Here is a 20,594-nt window from a genome sequence, read left to right as displayed (position 1 = left end):
CACTTGGTCGTGGTGGATAATTTTTTAAATGTATTGTTGGATACAGTTGGCTATCTTGTTGAGGATTTTTGCATCCATGTTCATCAGGGAAATTGGTCTATAGTTCTCCTTTTTAGTGGGATCTCTGTCTGGTTTTGGAATCAGGGTAATTCTGGCTTCATAGAAAGAGTTTGGAAGTTTTCCGTCCATTTCTATTTTTTGGAACACCTTCAAGAGAATAGGTGTTAACTCTTCCTTAAAGATTTGGTAGAATTTCCCTGGAAAGCCATCTGGCCCTGGGCTCTTGTTTTTTGGCAGACTTTTGATTACTAATTTGATTCCCTTACTGGTTATGGGTCTGTTCAAATTTTCTATTTCTTCCTGTTTCAGTTATGGTAGTGTATATGTTTCTAGGAATTTGTCCATTTCTGCCAGATTCCCCATTTTATTGACATATAATTGTTCATAATATTCTCTTATTATTGTTTTTATTTCTGTTGCATTGGTTGTGATCTCTCCTATTTCATTCTTGATTTTATTCATTTGGGTCCTTTCCTTTTTCTTCTTGATCAAACTGGCTAGTGGTTTAACAATTTTGTTAATTCTTTCAAAGAACCAGCTTCTGGTTTCATTGATCTGTTCTACTGTTTGGTTTTGTTTGGTTTGGTTTTGATAGCATTAATTTCTGCTCTAATCTTTGTTATTTTCTGTCTTCTGCTGGTTTGGGGTTTTATTGACTGTTCTTTTTCCATCTCCTTAAGATGAAAGGTTAGGTTGTGTATCTGAAATCTTTCTTCCTTATTTAGTAAGGCCTGGATTGCTATATACTTTCCTCTTATGACTGCCTTTGCTGCATCCCAGATGTTTTGGGTTGTGGTGATATCACTTTCATTGACTTCCATATACTATTTAATTTCCTCTTTAACTGCTTGGTTAGCCCATTCATTCTTTAATAAGATGTTCTTCAGTCTCCAAGTATTTTTTACCTTTCCAATTTTTTTCTTGCAGTTGATTTCGAGTTTCATAGCATTGTGGTTTGAAAATATGCACGGTATGATCTCGATCTTTTTGTACTTACTTAGGGCTAATTTGTGTCCCAGTATATGGTCTATTCTGGAGAACATTCCATGTACACTGGAGAAGAATGTATATTCTGCTGCTTTAGGATGAAATGTTCTGAATATATCTGTTAATTCCATCTGGTCCAATGTGTCATTCAAAGCCATTGTTTCCTTGTTGATTTTTTGATTAGATGATCTGTCCATTGCTGTGAGTGGGGTGGTGAAGTCTCCTACTATTAAGGTATTACTATCAATGAGTTTCTTTATGTTTGTGATTAATTGATTTATATATTTGGGTGCTCTCACATTTGGCACATAAACATTTACAATTGTTAGGTCTTCTTGGTCTATAGACCCCTTGTGATATAATGTCCTTCTACATCCCTTGATACAGTCTTTACTTTAAAGTCTAGATTGTCTGATATAAGTATGGCTACTTCAGCTTTCTTTTGTTGGCCATTAGCATGACAGATGGTTCTCCATCCCCTTATTTTCAATCTGAAGATGTCTTTAGGTATAAAGTCGGTCTCTTTTAAACAGCATAAAGATGGATCTTGTTTTCTTATCCATTCTGTTACCCTATGTCTTTTGATTGGAGCATAGAGTCCATTGACGTTTAGAGTACTGAAAGACATGAATTTATTGCCATTATGCTGCTTGTAGAGTTGGAGTTTCTGGTGATGTTCTCTGGTCCTTTCTAATCTTTTGTTGTTTTGGTATATATATATATACACATATATATACATATATATATGTGTATATATATATATATATGAAATATATATATATATAAAATATATATATTTTCATCTTTTCTCCCCTCAGAAAGTCCCCCTTAAAATTTCTTGCAGGGCTGGTTTAGTGGTCACAAACTCCTTTAATTTTTGTTTGTCCTGGAAATTTTTATCTCTCCTTCTATTTGGAATGACAGCCTTGCTGGATAAAGAATTCTTGGCTGCATATTTTTCTGATTCAGCACACTGAATATATCCCGCCACTCCTTTCTGGCCTGCCAAGTTTCTGGGGATAGGTCTGCTGCAAACCTGATCTGTCTTCCTTTGTATGTTAGGGACTTTTTTTCCCTTGCTGCTTTCATGATTCTCTCCTTGCCTGAGTATTTTGTGAATTTGACTATGATGTGCCTTGTTGATGGTCGGGTTTTGTTGAATCTAATGGGGGTCCTCTGTACTTCCTGGATTTTGATGTCTGTGTCTTTCCCCAGGTTGGGAAAAGTTTTCTGCTATGATTTTCTCACATAACCTTTCTACCCCTATTTCTCTCCCTCTTCTGGGACTCCTATGATTCTGATATTTTCCTTTTTAATGAGTCACTAATTTCTCTAATTCTTAAATCATGCTCTTTTGCCTTAATCTCCCTCTTTTTTTCTGCTTCATTATTCTCTATAAGTTTGTCCTCTATATCGCTGACTCTCTGTTTTGCCTGGTCCATCCTTGCCGGTGCTGCATATGATTGCAGCTCAATTATAGCATTTTTAATTTAATTCTGGTTATTTTTTACTTCTTTTATCTCTGCAGAAAAGGATTCTAATCTATATTTGACTCCAGCTAGTATTCTTATTATCGTGATTCTAAATTCTGGTTCAGACATCTTGCTTGTATCTGTGTTGGTTAAATCCCTGGCTGTCGTTTCTTTGTGCTTTTTCTTTTGAGGTGAATGCCTTTGTTTTGTCATTTTGAAGGGAGAAAAGGAATTAATGAGGTAGAAAAATTGAAATTAAAAAAAATTTAATTAAAAAATATTAAAATTAAAAATTAAAAAAACACACAAAAATGTAATAGATGATGCTAGATCCTAGGTGTGTTTTGGTCTGGGTCTTGAAAGTGGTAGATGAGAGGGAAAAAAGGAGGTCAGGGGAAAAGGAAATCGTTTGGGAATGTGAAAAAATGAATACATTGAAGTAGACTAAAATGAGATGATGGGGTTAAAATAGAATTTGAAAAATATACACAAAAGTAAAGAATATAGTAGAAAAAAATTAAATAAAAATATTTTTATAAAAATTAAAAATAAATGTGTATTTTTTCCATTTTCTGTATTTAATAAAAAAGAAAAGAAACGAAAAAGGTAAAAAAAGGAAAGAAAAAAAGAAAAAAAGTCGTTTGAAAATTTGAAAAAGTGAATACACTGTAGTAGACTAAAACAACGATGGACATAAAATAGAATTTGAAAAAATATAAATAACTGCAAAAAATATAGTAATAAAAATTAAATAAAAATATTTTCATTAGAAATTGAAAATAAAAATGAAGTTTTTCTCTTTCTGCTTTCAAGAAAAAGAAAAGAAATGAAAAAAAGAAAAGGAAAGAAGAAAAGGAAATTGTTTGAAAATTTGAAAAGGTGAGTACACTGAAGTAGACTAAAATAAAATGATGGAAGTAAAGTAGAATTTGAAAAAATTTACACAAAAGTAAAAAATACAGTAATAAAAATTAAAGGGGGCGCCTGGGTGGCTCAGTCAGTTGTGCATCCGACTTCGGCTCAGGTCATGATCTCATGGTCTGTGGGTTCAAGCCCCACTTCAGGGTCTGTGCTGACCGCTCAGAGCCTGGAGCCTGATTTGGGTTCTGTGTCTCCCTCTCTCTCTGTCCCTCCCCTGCTCATGCTCTCTCTCTCTCTGTCAAAAATAAATAAAACATTTAAAAAAGTTAAAAATTGAAAGATATTTTTTAAAAAATTGAAAATAGAAATGTATTTTTTCTCTTTCTGTATTCAAGAAAAAGAAAAGAATTGTAAAAGAGAAAAAGGAAAAAGAAAAAAAAGGAAGAAAATTGAATAGATGAACCTGCTAACAGATTGAAGTACGACTTATATTTCTACGTTTTCCCCTAGAAGTCAGTCTATGTAGTTCTTTATAGTCCATAAATTAAGCCAGCAGTGAGACTTGTGTTCTTGAAGAGCAAAGTTGGCCCAGTTGGGCAGGACTCAGAGTAACAGCTCCGCTCTCCACTAGATGGCACTGCTAGCCTACTGGGGTGGATTGTTGCTGGGCTCGTAGGTGCATATGCACATGCGCGGGAGCGTTGAACATGGCACCACCCAGCTACCCATTCTGTTCTCCCAGATCAACAATTGTGCCCCCTTCCTCCGTCTTCAGCTCTCGTCCACTCCCCACTTCTTCACTCTCTGTGACTCAGCCACAGACAGTACCTGTCTCCCAAGTTTTGTCTCAGATGCAGCTGTTTTCCCCGGCCCCTTACTTCTGAAGGACTGCGGCTTTCACCTGTTCCGCGCCTCTGTGTGAGGGTCTCACCGAGCAATGGCCGAGTGAGCAATGTTAGAATATTGCTGCACCCAGGTACGCCTGCTGGACCCTGTTGTTGCCAGTTCCCCGGGGCTGTGGTAAGGTGCCAGCCCATCCCAGAAAATGTTCATGAGACAGGGTAGCAGCAGCGTCTCAGGGATTATGGAAAATCACAACACATATCTGGCACCAGTCTTCACCCTTAATGACCTTGCCCCAGCACCAGCGAATGTCTCCCACAACCATGTCAAAGATTAGTGGGCCATACATTTGTGGGTCCAATTCTGGAGTCCTATTCTATTCCATTGGTCCATGTGTCTGTTTTTGTGCCAATACCATGTTGTCTTGATGATTACAGCTTTGTAGTAGAGGCTAAAGTCTGGGATTGTGATGCCTCCTGCTTTGGTCTTCTTCTTCAAAATTACTTTGGCTATTCAGGGTCTTTTCTAGTTTCATACAAATTTTAGGATTGCTTGTTCTAGCTTCGAGAAGAATGCTGGTACAGTTTTGATTGGGATTGCATTGAATGTGTAGGTGGCTTTGGGTAGTATTGACATTTTAACAATATTTATTCTTCCAATCTGTGAGCATGGAATGTTTTTCCACTTCTTTATATCTTCTTCAATTTCCTTCATAAGATTTTCATAGTTTTCAGCACACAGGTCTTTTACATCTTTGGTTAGGTTTATTCCTAGGTATTTTATGCTTCTTGGTGCAATTGTGAATGAGATCAGTTTCTTAATTTATCTTTCTGTTGCTTCATTATTAGTGTATAAGAATGCAACTGATTTCTGTATATTGATTTTGTATCCTGTGACTTTGCTGAATTCATGTATCAGTTATAGCAGACTTTTGGTGGAGTCTATCAGGTTTTCCATGTATAATATCATGTCATCTGCAAAAAGTGAAAGTTTGACTGCATCATTGCCAATTTTGATGCCTTTGATTTCCTTTTGTTGTCAGATTCCTGATGCTAACACTTCCAACACTATGTTAAACAACAGCGGTGAGACTGGACATCCCTGTCGTGTTCCTGATCTCAGGGAGAAAGCTCTCAGTTTTTCCCCGTTGAGGATGCTATTAGCTGTGGGCTTTTCATAAATTGCTTTTATGATGTTTAAGTATGTTGCTTCTATCCCAACTTTCTCGAGGGTTTTTATTAAGAAAGGATGCTGAATTTTGTCAAATGCTTTTTCTGCATCAGTTGATGGGATCATATGGTTCTTTCATCAATGTGATGAATCACATTGATTGATTTGCGAATGTTGAACCAGCCCTGCAGCCCAGGAATGAATCCCATGTGATCATGGTGAATAATTCTTTTTATATGCTGTTGAATTCGATTTGCTAGTATCTTATTGAGAATTTTTGGATCCATATTCATCAGGGATATTTGCCTGTATATCTCTTTTTTTTGCTGGGTCTCTGTCTGGTTTAGGAATCAAAGTAACGCTGGCTTCATAGAATGAGTCTGGAAGTTTTCCTTCCCTTTCTATTTTTTGGAAACCCTTGAGAAGGATAGGTATTATCTTTTTTTTTAAGTTTTTTAATGTTCATTTATTTATTTTGAGAGACAGAGACAGAGCATGACCAGGGGAGGAGCAGAGAGAGAGACACAGAATCTGAAACAGGCTCCAGGCTCCGAGCTGTCAGCACAGAGCCCGACGCGGGGCTCAAACTCACAAACCGTGAGAACATGACCTGAGCCAAAGTCGGACACTCAACCGACTGAGCCACCCAGGCGCCCCATGAGAAGGATAGGTATTATCTCTGCTTTAACGCCTCTGGTAGAATTCCCCAGGGAAGCCATCTGGTCCTGGACTCATTTGTTGGGAGATTTTTGATAACTGATTCAATTTCTTTGCTGGTTATGTGTCTGATCAAGTTTTCTATTTCTTCCTGTTTGAGTTTGGAAGTGTGTGGGTGTTTAGGAATTTGTCCATTTCTTCCAGGTTGTCCAGTTTGTTAGCATATAATTTTTCATAGTATTCCCTGATAATTGTTTGTATTTCTGAGGGATTGGTTGTAATAATTCCATTTTCATTCATGATTTTATCTATTTGAGTTATCTCCCTTTTCTTTTTGAGAAACCTGGCTAGAGGTTTATCAATTTTGTTTATTTTTTCACAAAACCAACTCTTGGTTTCATTGATCTGCTCTACAGTTTTTTTTACAAACTCTACAGTTTTTTTTAGATTCTATATTGTTTATTTCTGCTCTGATCTTTATAATTTCTCTTCTTCTGCTGGGTTTGGGGTGTCTTTGCTGTTCTGCTTCTATTTCCTTTAGGTGTGCTGTTAGATTTTGTAATTGAGATTTTTCTTGTTTCTTGAGATAAGCCTGGATTGCAATGTATTTTCCCCTCAGGATGGCCTTTGCTGCATCCCAAAGCATTTGGATTGTTGTATTTTCATTTTCATTGGTTTCCGTATATTTTTCAATTTCTTCTCTAATTGCCTGGTTGACCCATTCATTCTTTAGTAGGGTGCTCTTTAACCTCCATGCTTTTGGAGGTTTTCCAGACTTTTTCCTGTGGTTGATTTCAAGCTTCATAGCATTGTGGTCTGAAAGTATGCATGGTATGATCTCAATTCTTTTATACTTATGAAGGGCTGTTGTGTGACCCAGTATGTGATCTATCTTGGAGAATGTTCCATGTGTGCTACTGGAGAAGAAAGTATATTCTGTTGCTTTGGGATGCAGAGTTTTAAATGTATCTGTCAAGTCCATCTGATCCAATGTATCATTCAGGGCCCTTTTTCTTTATTGATCCTGTGTCTAACTGATCTATCCATTGTTGTAAGTGGAGTATTAAAGTCCCCTGCAATTACCACATTCTTATCAGTAAGGTTGCTTATGTTTGTGATGAATCGTTTTATATATTTGGGGGCTCCCATATTCGGCGCATAGACATGTGTAATTGTTAGCTCTTCCTGATGAATAGACCCTGTGATTATTATATAATGCCCTTCTTCATCTCTTGTTACAGCCTTTAATTTAAAGTCTAGTTTGTCTGATATAACTATGGCTACTCCAGCTTTCTTTTGACTTCCAGTGGCATGATAAATAGTTCTCCATCCCCTCACTCTCAATCTGAACGTGTCCTCAGGTCTAAAATGAGTCTCTTGTAGACAGCAAATAGATGGGTCTTGTTTTTTTATCCATTCTGATACCCTATGTCTTTTGGTTGGCGCATTTAGTCCATTTACATTCAGTGTTATTATAGAAAGATATGGGTTTAGAGTCATTGTGATGTCCGTAGGTTTCATGCTTGTAGCGATGTCTCTGGTACTTTGTCTCACAGGATCCCCCTTAGGATCTCTTGTAGGGCTGGTTTAGTGGTGACGAATTCCTTCAGTTTTTGTTTGTTTGGGAAGACCTTTATCTCTCCTTCTATTCTAAATGACAGATTTGCTGGATAAAGGATTCTAGGCTGCATATTTTTTCTGTCCATCGCATTGAAGATTTCCTGCCATTCCTTTCTAGCCTGCCAAGTTTCAGTAGAGAGATCGGTCACGAGTCTCATAGGTCTCCCTTTATATGTTAGAGCATGTTTATCCCTTGCTGCTTTCAGATTTTTCTCTTTATCCTTGTATTTTGCCAGTTTTACTATGATGTGTCGTTCAGAAGATCGATTCAAATTACGTCTGAAGGGAGTTCTCTGTGCCTCTTGGATTTCAATGCCTTTTTCTTTCCCCAGATCAGGGAAGTTCTCAGCTACGATTTTTTCAAGTACACCTTCATCCCCTTTCTCACTCTTCTTCTTCTTCTGGAATTCCTATTATACGGATATTGTTCCGTTTGATCGCATCACTTAGTTCCTTAGTTCTCCCCTCATACTCCTGGATTTTTTTTAATCTTTCTCTCAGCTTCCTCTTTTTCCATAATTTTACCTTCTAGTTCACCTATTCTCTCCTCTGCCTCTTCAATCCATTCTATGGCTGCCTCCATTTTATTTTGCACCTCTTTTATAGCATTTTTTAGCTCCTCATGACTATTTCTTAGTCCCTTGATGTCTGTAACAATAGATTCTCTGCTGTCCTCTATGCTTTTTCAAGCCCAGTGATTAATTTTATGACTATTATTCTAAATTCTTGTTCCATTATATTGCTTAAGTTGTTTTTGATCAATTCGTTAGCTGTCACTACTTCCTGGAGTTTCTTTTGAGGAGTGTTCTTCCGTTTCATCATTTTGGGTAGTCCCTGGGGTGGCTTGAAACTGCAGGGCACTTCCCCTGTGCTGTCTGGAGTAACTTGTGTTGGTGGGCGGGGCCGCAGTCAGACCTGATGTCTGTCCCCAGCCCACCACTGGGGCCACAGTCAGACTTGTGTGTACCTATCTTCCCCTCTCCCAGGGGCAGGACTCACTGTGGAGTGATGTGGCCCCTGTCTTGGCTGCTTGCACACTGCCAAGCTTGTGGTGCTGCTTTTATGGGTGTATTAGCCAGGTTGGATCCACAAGGTGCAAGGGTTGGGAGGGGTACGCTTAGCTCACTTTGCCATCTGTGGCCCCCTGCGGGAGGGGCCCCGCAGCACTGGGAGGGAGGCAGATCCTTTGGAGGGATGGATCCAGAGAAGCACAGCATTGGTTGTTTGCATGGTGGAAGCAAGTATGGTGATGGGAACAGGTTCCCTCTGGGATTTCATCTGGGGGATGGGAGAGGGAGATGGCACTTGCCAGAGCCTTTGCTCCCCGCTGAGCTGAGCTCTGTTTTCCCGGGGCTCAACACCTCTACTTCCCAGGGTCCTCTCGCCCTCCCGCTCTCTGAGCAGAGCTGTTGTCTTTTAACATTCCAGATGTTAAGTCCCCCTGGCTGTCAGAACTCAATCAGTCTGGCCCCTCCGCTTTTGCAAGCCATACTCGAGGGCTCTGCCCTGCCAAGCGGGCTGCCCCTCCACTGCCCCAGCTCCCTCCCACCAGTCCATGTAGCATGCACTGCCTCTCTGCCTTTCCTACCCTCTTCCGTGGGCCTCTTTTCTATGCTGTGCTCTGGAGAATCCGTTCTCCATCCTATTCCCTCTAAATTACATGTCCCTGCCTCCTTTGCAGTTAAATGTGCCAGGAAGACTGAGTTCTGGCCAAGTGAATGTGAACAAATTAACTTGGTTCACTTCCTGGGCAGGCTCTTCCACATCTGTTTTTTTTTTTTTTAACATTTTGATTGAGATTTCATTTGTATTTTAAATTAATTGTGTCTTTTGTAACAATTGGTTTCAGTTTTACTAATGGAACACTGGACATTGTGTTTAAAAAATGGTAAAAGTGAATGTGAGGCTTTAAATCATCCTCCAGACATGGGCTACTTTTGCTTCTGGCAGAAAGTTAGGGTACAGGAGATTTATCTTATTTTGGCTGGGATTGAGCTGATTTGAAGCTTTGTTTAAATTTTTGTGAGAGATGGTCCATTAAAATTCACTCTTTTTTTTTATTGTGGCAAAAGTCGTGAAACATAAAACTTACTATCCTAACCATTTTTAAATGTATGGTTCAGTGGTAGTAAGTACATTTATATTGTTGTGTGACCATAACCACCAGCCATCTCTAGAACTCTTTATTTTACAGAAATGAAACTGTACCCATTAAACAATAAACCCATGACACCTTCTCTTCAGCTCTGGAAACCGCTCTCCTTTCCTTTTTTTTTTTTCTTTTTTTTTCTTTTTTTTCCTTTTTTTCTTTTTTTCTTCTTTCCCTCCCTCCCTCTCTCCTCCCTCCCTTTCTCCCTCTCTCCTTCCTTCCCCCCCCCTTTCCCCTTGTAAATCTCCCTTTCCCACATGCCCCAGCCTCTGGTAACCACTATTCTATTATTTTCCGTTACTATGAGCTTGGCCATGTATGTATATTTCACATGTATGTGTGATCATGCAATATTTTTTTTTCTGTATCTGTCTTATTTCACTTAGCATAATGTCCTTCAGATTCATGCATATTGTCACAAATGGAAGGATGCATGTGCACATACATGTGTGTATGTATGTGTATCACATTCTCTTTATACATTCATCTGTTGACAGACATTTAGGTTGTTTCCATATCTTGGCTATTGTGAATATTGCTGCAATAACATGGCAATGTAGATATCTCAAGATAGTTATTTTATTTCCTTTGGATACATCCTAGCCAACACTTGTTATCTTTTGACTTTTTAGTAATAGCTGTCCTAACTGGTATGAGGTGATATCTCATTGTGGTTTTGATTTTCATTTCCCTGATGATTAGTGATGCTGAGCATCGTTTCATGTCCCCAGTGGTTGTTTGGATGTCTTCTTTGGAGAAAGGTATATTCAGGTCCATTTTTTAAATTGGATTGTTTGGTTTTTTGCTATTGAGTTGTATGAGTTCCTTATATATTAGGGATATACCCCTTTATCATAACATGGCTTGCAAATATTTTTCCCCATTTTGCAGGTTGAATTTTCAGTTTCTTAATTGTTTCTTTTGTTATGAAGAAACTTTTTAGTTTCATATAACCCCACTTATTTATTTTTACTTTTGTCACTTGTGCTTTTGGTGTCTTATCCAAAAAATTACTGACAAGACCTGTGTCAAGGAGGTTTACCCTGTTTTTTCCTGTGGTTTTTGGTTATGGTTTCAGGTTTTATGTTTAAATCTTTAATCTATTTCATGTTAATTTTTGTGACTGGTGTAAAATAGGAGTCCAATTTCATTCTTCTACATGTGATTATCCAGTTTTCCAAACACTGTTTATTGAAGAGACTGTCTTTTCCCCCATTGAGTATTTTGGGGTCCTTTGTCAAATATTAGTTGACTGTATAGGTGTGTGTTTATTTCTGAACTCTTGATTCTGTTACAGTATGATCTATGTGTCTGTTTTCATCACTAAGGCTTTGTAATATAGTTTGAAATCAGGAAGTGTGATGCCTCCAGTGTTACTCTTCTTATTCAAGATTGCTTTAGCCATTTGAGGTCCTTTATGATTCCACATGAATTTTAGGATTTTTTTCCTTTTTCTGTGTAAAACACCATTGGAATTTTGGTAAGGATTGCACTGAGTCTGTAGATCACTTTGCATAGTATGGCCATTTTGACAATATTAATTCTTCCAACTCATGAACACAGGGCATTTTTCTTTTTACTTGGGTCTTCTTTAATTTATTTCATGAATGTTTTATAGCTTTCTGTGTATAGATCTTTAACTTCCTTAAATTTATTCCTATTTTATTCTTTTTGATGCTATTGAAAATAGGATATTTTTCCTAATTTTTTGGATAGTTTATTGTTAATGTGTGGAAATTGAACTGATTTTTGTATGTTGATTTTGTATTATGAAACTTTACTGAAATTGTTTATCAATTCTAACAGTTTTTTGGTGAAGTCTTTAGGGTTTCCTATATATAAGGTCATGTCATCCACAAAAAGACTTGAATTTACTTCTTCCTTTCCAATATGTGTGCCTTTTATTTCTTTTTCTTATCTAATTGTTCTGTCTGGGAGTTCTAGTGCTATGTTAAATAGAAGTGATGAGAGTGGGCATCCTTGTCTTGCTTCTGATCTTAGAGGAAAAGCTTACAGATTGTCAACATTGAGTATAATTTCAGCTGTGAGCTTGTAATATATGACCTTTTCTATGTTGAAATGCACTCCTTCTATACCTAATTTGTTGAGAGCTTTTATCATAAAAGGGTGTTGAATTTTGTCAAATTTGTCTGTATCTGAGCTAATCATATACACTTTATTCTTTGTTTTGTTAATATGGTGTATCACATTGATTGATTTGCATATATTAAACCATCCTTGCTTCCCAGGGATGAACACCCCTTGATCATGGTATATGATCCTGTTAATGATCTGTTGACCTTAGTTTGCTAATATTTTGTTGAGGAATTTTGCTTCTTTGTTCACCAATGATATTGGTCTATAGTTTTCTATTCTTGTAGTCTCCTTGTTTGACTTTGGTACCAGAATAATTAATGCTGGCTTGGTAAAAATGACTTTGAAAAAGTTCTACCTTAAATTTTTTCGGAAGAGTTTAAGAAAGATTGGTATTAATTCTTCTTTAAATGCCTGGTATATTTCACCAATGAAGCCATCTGGTTCCATATTTTCTTTGTTGGGAATTTTTTTGTTGCTAATCAATTTTACTCATTATTGGTATGTTCAGATTTTCTATTTCTTCATCATTCAGCCTAAGTTATTTGTCTATTTCTAGGAATTTATGCATTTCTTCTAGGTTATCCAGTTTGTTGGCATGTAATTGTTCATAGTAATCTTTTATGATCCTTTGTATTTCTATGGTGTCAGTTTTGTAATATCTACTCTTCATTTATGATTTTATTTATTTGAGTCTTCCTTTGTTCTTAGTCTAGCTAAAGGTTTGTGAATTTTGTTTATCTTATTTTAAAAAAGCAATTATTATTTTCCTTGATCTTTTATATTGTCTTTCTAGTCTCTGTTTCATTTATTTCTGCTCTGATCAGTTATTTCCATCCTACTGACTTAGGGTTTAGTTTGTTATTTTTATTTTTTAAGTTGATTCATTTGGAGAGGGAGAGAGTGCACTGAAGGGGCAGAGAGAGAGAGAGAACCACAACCGGACTCTGCACCACCAGTGTGAGCCCAATGCAAGGCTCGAACTCACAAACTGCGAGATCATAATGTGGGCCAAAATCGAGAGTCAGATGCTTAACTGACTGAGCCACCCAGGTGCCCCTAGTTTGTTATTTTTCTATTTCCTTTAAGTATAAAGTTAAATTGCTTATTTGAGATCTTTCTTTTTCTTTTTCTTTTTTTCCTTTACATGGGGTTTATCACCATAAATTTCTTTTTGGTATATCCCACAAATTTTGGTATGTTATGTTTCCATTTTAGTTTATCTCATTTTTTGATTTCCGTTTTGATTTTTTCTTTGACCCATTGATAGCTCAGAAGTGTGTTGTTTAATTTTCACGTATTTACACATTTTCCAATTTTCATCCTGTTATTGATTTCTAGTTTCACACCATTGTTGTCATAAAACATACTTAATATGATTTCAATCTTAAATTTGTGAAGACTTGTTTTGTGGCCTAACATATGATCTATCCTGGATAATGTTCCATGTGTACTTGACAAGAATATATCTTTTGCTGCCATTTGATGGAATGTTTTGTACATATTTGTTAGGTCCATTTGATCTAAAGTGTACTTCAAGACCAATATTCCCATATTGACTTTCTGTCTAGATGATCTATCCATTGTTCAAGGCAGGGTATTGCAGTTCCCCACTGTTATTATAATGCTGTTGATTTCTTCCTTCGGGTGTGTTTTATTTGCTTTATATGTTTGGGTGCTCTGATGTTGAGTACATAAGTTTTTGTAATTCCTATATCCTCTTGATAAATTGACCCCTTTATCATTATATACTGACCTTCTTGGTCTTTGTGACTATTTTTGAATAAAAGTCTATTTTGTCTGATATAAGTATACCTGCCCCCTCTTTATTCACTTCCATTTGTATGCAATATATTTTTATATTGCTCTGTTTCAGTCTACTTGTGTCCTTAAAGCTGAAGTGAGTCTCTTGTTGGCAGCCTATAGTTGGGTCTTATTTTTTTGTAAGACCCATTCAGCCACTCTGTGTCTTTTGGGAATTAATCCTATTACATTTAGTGATTATTGATTGGTACGGGCCTCCTATTGCTATTTTTTTGTTGTTGTTGTTGCTTTCTGGGTATTTTGTAGGTTTTTTTCTTTATTCCTCTCTTGCTGTATTCCTTTGTTATTTGATCATTTTCTGCTTTTATTAATTTCTCCTTATCTTTCACATATCTACTAAAGGTTTTTGCTTTGTAGTTACCACGAGGCTCACATAAAATGTCTTACAATAGTCTATTTTAGGTTGATAACAACTTAACTCCCATAGTGTACAGTAGCTCTACATTTTTACTCCCTCTTACACTTTATGTTTTTGATGTAACAATTTATATCTTTTTATAATGCGCATCATTTAAAAATTATTGTAGCTACAGTTATTTTTAATACTTTTGTCTTTTAACCTTTATACTAGAGTTAAAAGTATTTACACACCACCACTACAATATTAGATAATTTGACTATATATTCATTTTTTTCCAGTGAATTTTCTGCTTTCCTGTGTCCTTATGTTATTATTCATTGGCCTTTTTTTTTTTTTTTTTTTAGCTTGAAGAACTCCCTTTAACATTTCTTGTAAGGCTGATCTAGTGATGAATTCCTGAAGCTTTTGTTTGAGAATATATTCATCTCTCCTTCACTTCTGGAGCACAACTTTGCTGTGCAAAATATTCTTGGTTGGCAGTATTTTTTTTCTTTCAGCACTTTGAATATATCATCTCACTCCTTTCTGGTCTGCAGAGTTTCTGTTGAAATATTTTCTTATAGTCTTATGGAAGTGTCTTTGTACATAAAATGTTGCTTTTCTCTTGCTGCTTTGGAAATTCTCAGTCTTTAAATTTTGTCAATGTGTCTTATTACAATGTGTCTTATTACAATGTGTCTTGGTGTATCTTTGATTCATCCAATTTAGTGTTCTTGGGTCCCCTGTATCCGGATGTCATTTTCTTTTCATAGATTTGGGGAGCTTTTTTTTTACTGTTTTTTGAATAAGCTTTCTGTCCTTTTCTCGCCCTTTTCTCTTTCTGAAACTCCTATGATATGTATATTGTCCTTTTGATGATATCCCATAAGTCTCTTAAACTATCTTACCATTTTTTTCCACTCATTTTTTATTTCTCTAATTAGACAATTTCCACTGACCTATCTTTGAGTTTGATGATCCTTTCTTTAATTTGGTTTAGTCTGCTGTTGAACCCCTCAATTGAGTATTTCCAGTTCAGTTATTTTATTCTTCAGATTATTTTTTATATTTGATACTTTTTAATATTTTCTATCTCTTTGTTAAAGTTGTCATTTTGTTTATGAATTGTTTTTCTAACCTCAGGGAGCATATTTATGGCTATTATTTGGAATTCTCTGTTGGGTAAATCACTTAACTCTTTTTCATTATGATCAGTGTCTAGATTTATCTTGTTCTTTTGTTTGGAACATATTACCCTATTTCTTCAATTTCCTTGATTCTCTGTGTTGGATTTTGCACATTAGATAAAACAACCACCTCTTCCAGTCTTGACAGACTAACCTTGTGTAGGAAGTGAAACCCACCTCTCAAACTGGCTCAAAACTCTGGGTGCCTGTCAAATTTGTGCTTGTCTATACCACCATTTTTGTTGTTAGTGTTCCCAGGAGATTAAGATGTGTGAAGTCCCAATAGTGCCACAAAAGTGCAGGAAATGCTCACATGCCTATTCAAGCTCCTTCAGAACTATTAATTACTTGGTCAGGTCCTAGATGTGAGCTAATTGGAAGTCTGACCTTCAGGTAGTTTCTGGGAGGGTTGGGATGTTAGATAGGCAGTCTGCTCCTATCAGGAATATTAGGGAAGAAGCAGCATGGTATTGCCTATTTGCTCTGTGCTGATCCAGGAGGAATAGCTGCTAGGAGAACTTGTGCACCCTTAAAAACAGCTTTTTGTTCTCTGTGATCCTGGTAGACTCACAAATGCTGAGTCCTATTAGTTTCCAGGGCTAGATAATTTAGAAGCCAGTCCCTCAGATGACACCTGCTAGAAGAGTCAACAAACTCCTTTCAGAGAGAAGTTGGAGACTTGGGTTTGTTGTTGGAGTAAGCTGGGAGAAGAAGGTAGAGGGAGCACCCACAAACCCTCCAGGTTCCAGAAGCCCCATCAGCTCCCAGATGCAAGCCTGAGGTCAGCAGCTGGGAAAGTATCCATTCCAAGTAGAAACCAGAAGCTGGGTATTTTTGCCTTTTCCCTCTACACTGTGCCCAGCGGAATAGCTGTGGGAGTGTTTGTTCTAATTGTTTAAAAGAGGCTGTTTAAAAACTGCCTCTTTGTTTATTATGTCCTGAGAGACTGGCAAATGCCAAGCCCCTTTGGCTTTTTGAGCTAGGTGGTTTGGGAGCTAGTCCCTTAGGTGGCAGCCATAAAAGTTAGGGGGCTAGATGTGTGGTAAAAATTCTTCCCTCCTCAAGGAGAAGCTGGAATTTGGGAGTTTTCTCCCAATTCTAAGGCATTGTGCCAAGAGTGGGTTTATGTCATAAGTGTGTCTCAGCTTTTCCTATCCATTTTTATGTGGGTATTTTCTCAGTTTCCTGCTGTGTAGGAGTCACTCAACTAGATTCTGGATTTCTCTCAGAATGAATAGATCCATGTGTAGCTATATAGCTTTATATTCAGCATGTCTATGGGGAGAGGGAAAATTAGGAGCTTCCTATTTTACCATCTTGTTAATGTACCAGTTCATACTTACATGTAAAGTGTAGTCCTTCAAGATTTCCAGCTGAAACTCATGATTATTTGCAAGGGCCCCTCCTCACTATAGAGCCCTGTACTCCAGATTTGTTCCCCAAACCTATGAGATTCCTAAATACTCTGTTCAGTTTCTCAGTCTCTCAACTCCTACCCTCAAATTGGCAAATGTGTCAGGGGCTCTGGATAAGTACCTTTCTGAACCACAGTTTCCTCACCTGTAAAACAGGGCTAATACTGCAAACCTTACAGTGTTGGAACACTTGAACGCAAAAACTTTCATAAAATATATAATTTGATGCTTGGTACTTAATAGCTTCTCAATACATTTCATTTTCCTTTCATTTTTTTTGTGGATTTAACCCTTCCTTTCACAATGTTTAAGGAGAAACTACAATGGCAGTCATATGGCAGTTGTTCTAGACAGGACATAAAGGGAAGAAAAGCATTATTTCAACTCTCTTTTCACAGCATCTGAAGCACAAATACCCTATGCTTATCTTATATGTGGAATCCAGCATCACTGTTCATCTTTTTTCAAAGTAAGCCATAAAAAACCACAAGTTATTTAGAGTAAAGTACCTAATTCAGAATGCAATATTTATGAACTAATTTGAATTTCATATGTGGAAGAATTCTAGCATTTTACTTACCCTTGGGAAAATAATAATGTGTAGCATATATATAAATATTAGAGGTCAAAGGATACACATGGGCATGGGGACACTTGCAATCAGTTTTTCTCTTTCACAGAAAAGAATATAAAGATGCAAACATTAGGCACTACTTTACAGAACCATGAATTATATCTCAGAAAGTGCCTCTTTTCTTTTCTTGTTTACTTAGAAAGGTAAGCTTCCTTATCAGAGGCTGGAGACTTCTTTGAGGCAGGCATCTGAAAAGAAATGCCATAATGCAAAAAGGCTTGCCTTCTTAATAGAATTGGCACCCTCAGTCTGCATGAGAGTAGCAATAGCTCTGCCACATGGTGCATTGGAATACATGGTTAATTCTGGGCTCCTGAGATGCTTCAAAAAACAACATTATTGAGTTATTGTTTACATGCAATAGACTTCACCCATTTAAAGTGTATATTTTTGTGGTGCCTGGGGTGGCTCAGTTGGTTAAGCATCCAACTCTTAATATCGGGACAGGTCATGATCTCATGGTCCTTAGATCGAGCCCCATGTTGGGCTCTGCACTGAGTGTGGAGCCTGCTTAAGATTCTCTCTCTCTCTCTGTCTCTCAAAAAATAAAAATAAGTAGAAAAAATAAAATGTATATTTTCATGAATTTCAATAATACATATGTATGAAACTACCAACATAATGAAGATATAGAAAATTTACATATCTCCACCCAGAAATTCTTTGTGCACCTTTGCAGTACATCTTTCCTTTCACACCAGTCTCAAACACCCACTAATATGCAGTCACTATAGATCAATTTAAATTTCTTTATTAGTTTACATCTCCTAGAATTTTGTATAAATATAATCATACAGTGTAACTTTTTTCTACCTTCTCTCACTCACCATAAGTATTTGAAGTTCATCATATTGTTGCATGAATCGATAGTTCATTTCTCTCTATTGTTGAGTAGTATTTCATTATATATGTATACTAAACTTCGCTTAGCTTTTAACCTATTTTTTAATTTTTATTTTTATTTTTATTCCAGTATAGTTAACACTCCATTCCAGTATAGTTAGCAGTGTTATATTAGCTTTAAGTGTACAATATAGTGATTCACCAATTGTATATATTACTCAGTCCTCATCAAGATGAGTGTGCTTTTAATCCTCTTTACCTATTTCACCCATCCCCTCACCTACCTCCCCTCTGGTAACCATCTGTTTGTTCTCTATAATTAAAAGTCTGTTTTTTGGATATATATATCTGACATCTCTTTTATCCATTCACCTATCAGTGGACACTTGGGCTGCTTCTATAATTTGGCTGTTGTAAATAATGCTGCAATAAACATAAGGGTGCATATATCTTTTCAAATTAGTGTTTTCATATTCTTTGGGTAAATAAAGAGTATCAGAATTACTGGATCCTATAATAATTCTATTTTAAATATTTTGAGGAAACTGCATACTGTTTTCCACAGTGGCTACACCAGTTTGCATTCCCACCAACAATGCACAAGGGTTCCTTTTTCTCCACATTCTCACCAGCACTTGTTCTTTCTTGAGTTTTTTATTTTAGCCATTCTGACATGTGTGAGGTGATATCTCATGGTGGTTTGATTTGCATTTCCATGAGGATGAGTGATGTTGAGCATCTTTTCATGTGTCTGCTGGCCATCTGTATATCTTCTTTGGAGAAATGTCTGTTCATGTCTTCTGACCATTTTTAAATTAGTTGTATAAGTTCTTTATATATTTTGATACTAACCCACTATTGGATATCTCACTTGCAAATATCTTCTCCCATTCAGTAGGTTGTCTTTTAGGTTTTTTTGTTGTTTGGTTTGCTGAGCAGAAGCTGTTTATTTTGATTTAGTCTTAGTATTTATTTTTGCTTTTGTTTATCTTTCCTCGGGAGACATGTACAGAAAAATGTTATGGCTGATGTCAGAGAAATTACTGCCTGTGCCCTCTTGTAGGATTTCTATTGTTTCAGGTCTCATATTTAAGTCTTTAATCCATTTTGAATTTATTTTCTGTATACTGTAAGAAAGTGATCCAGTTTCATTCTTTTGCATGTAGTTGTCCAGTTTTCCCAACACCATTTGTTGAAGAGACTGTCTTTTCCCATTGCATATTCTTGCCTCCTTTGTTGAAGGTTAATTGACATATAATTGTGGGTTTGCTTCTGGGCTTTCTATCCTGTTCGATTGATCTATTTGTCTATTTTTTTCCAGTAATGTGCGGTTTTGACTACTAAAACTTTGCAGTATTACTTGAAATCTAGAATTGTGATACCTCCAATGTGTCATCCACAGTCACTGTTTCCTTGTTGATTTTATGTTTGGGTGATCTATCCATTAATGGAAGTGGCGTGTTAAAGTCCCCTACTGCTATTGTATTACTTTTGATTACTTCCTTTATTTATTATTAACGGTTTTATGTATTTGGGTGCTTCCATGTAGGGTAAATAAATATTGACAATTATATGTTATATATATGTTATATCTCTTGTTGGATTGTTCCCTTTATGATTATATAGTGTCCTTTGTCTCTTGTTACAGTGTTTAAGTCTATTTCACCCAATTATAAGTATTGCTACTCTGGCTTTCTTTTCACATCCATTTGCCTGATAAATACTACTCCATCCCTTCATTTTCAATCCGCATGTGTCTTTAGGTCTTAAATGAGTCTCTTGTAAGGAGCATATATGGGTCTTGCTTTTTAATGCATTCCATTATCTTATGTCTTTTTATTGGACCATTTAGTCCATTTATACTCAAAGTAATATTGACAGGTATGCACGTACTGCCATTTTGTTACTTGTTTTTGGTTTGTTTTGTAGTTCTTTTCTTTTCCTTTTGTCTCTTACTTTCTTCTCTGACAATTAGTTGGCTTTCTTTAGTGATATGTTTGGATTCCTTTCTCTTTATGTTTTGCATATATATTACTGATTTTTGATTTATGGTTACCTTTAGGTTTGTGTATAACATCTCTGGATATAGCAGTCCATATTAAATTGATGGTCATGTAAGTTTGAGTCCATTTTATACTCCCCTCCCCCTTCACATTTTTGGTATATGGTGTCATACTTTACATACTTTTATTTTGTGAATCCCTTGACTTATTTTTATCTCTATACTTATTTTCACTGCTTCTGTGCTTACTACTTTTTTGACTCTTACGTACAGTCTTTCCTTTGTACTCAAAGAGTTCCCTTTAAGATTTCTGATAGGAATGGTTTAGTGGTCATGATTTCTCTTAACTTTTGTTTTTATGAGAAACTCTATCTCTCTAGTCTGAATGAGAGACTTTCTGGGTAGAGTATTTTGAGCTACAGGTTTTTTCCTTTCA

Source organism: Lynx rufus, unplaced genomic scaffold, assembly GCF_022079265.1.
Source record: "Lynx rufus isolate CCGP_SWC_20201006 ecotype Redwood Valley unplaced genomic scaffold, mLynRuf1.p SCAF_14, whole genome shotgun sequence".
Lineage (NCBI taxonomy): Eukaryota > Metazoa > Chordata > Mammalia > Carnivora > Felidae > Lynx > Lynx rufus.
This window is presented reverse-complemented; position numbering follows the sequence as displayed.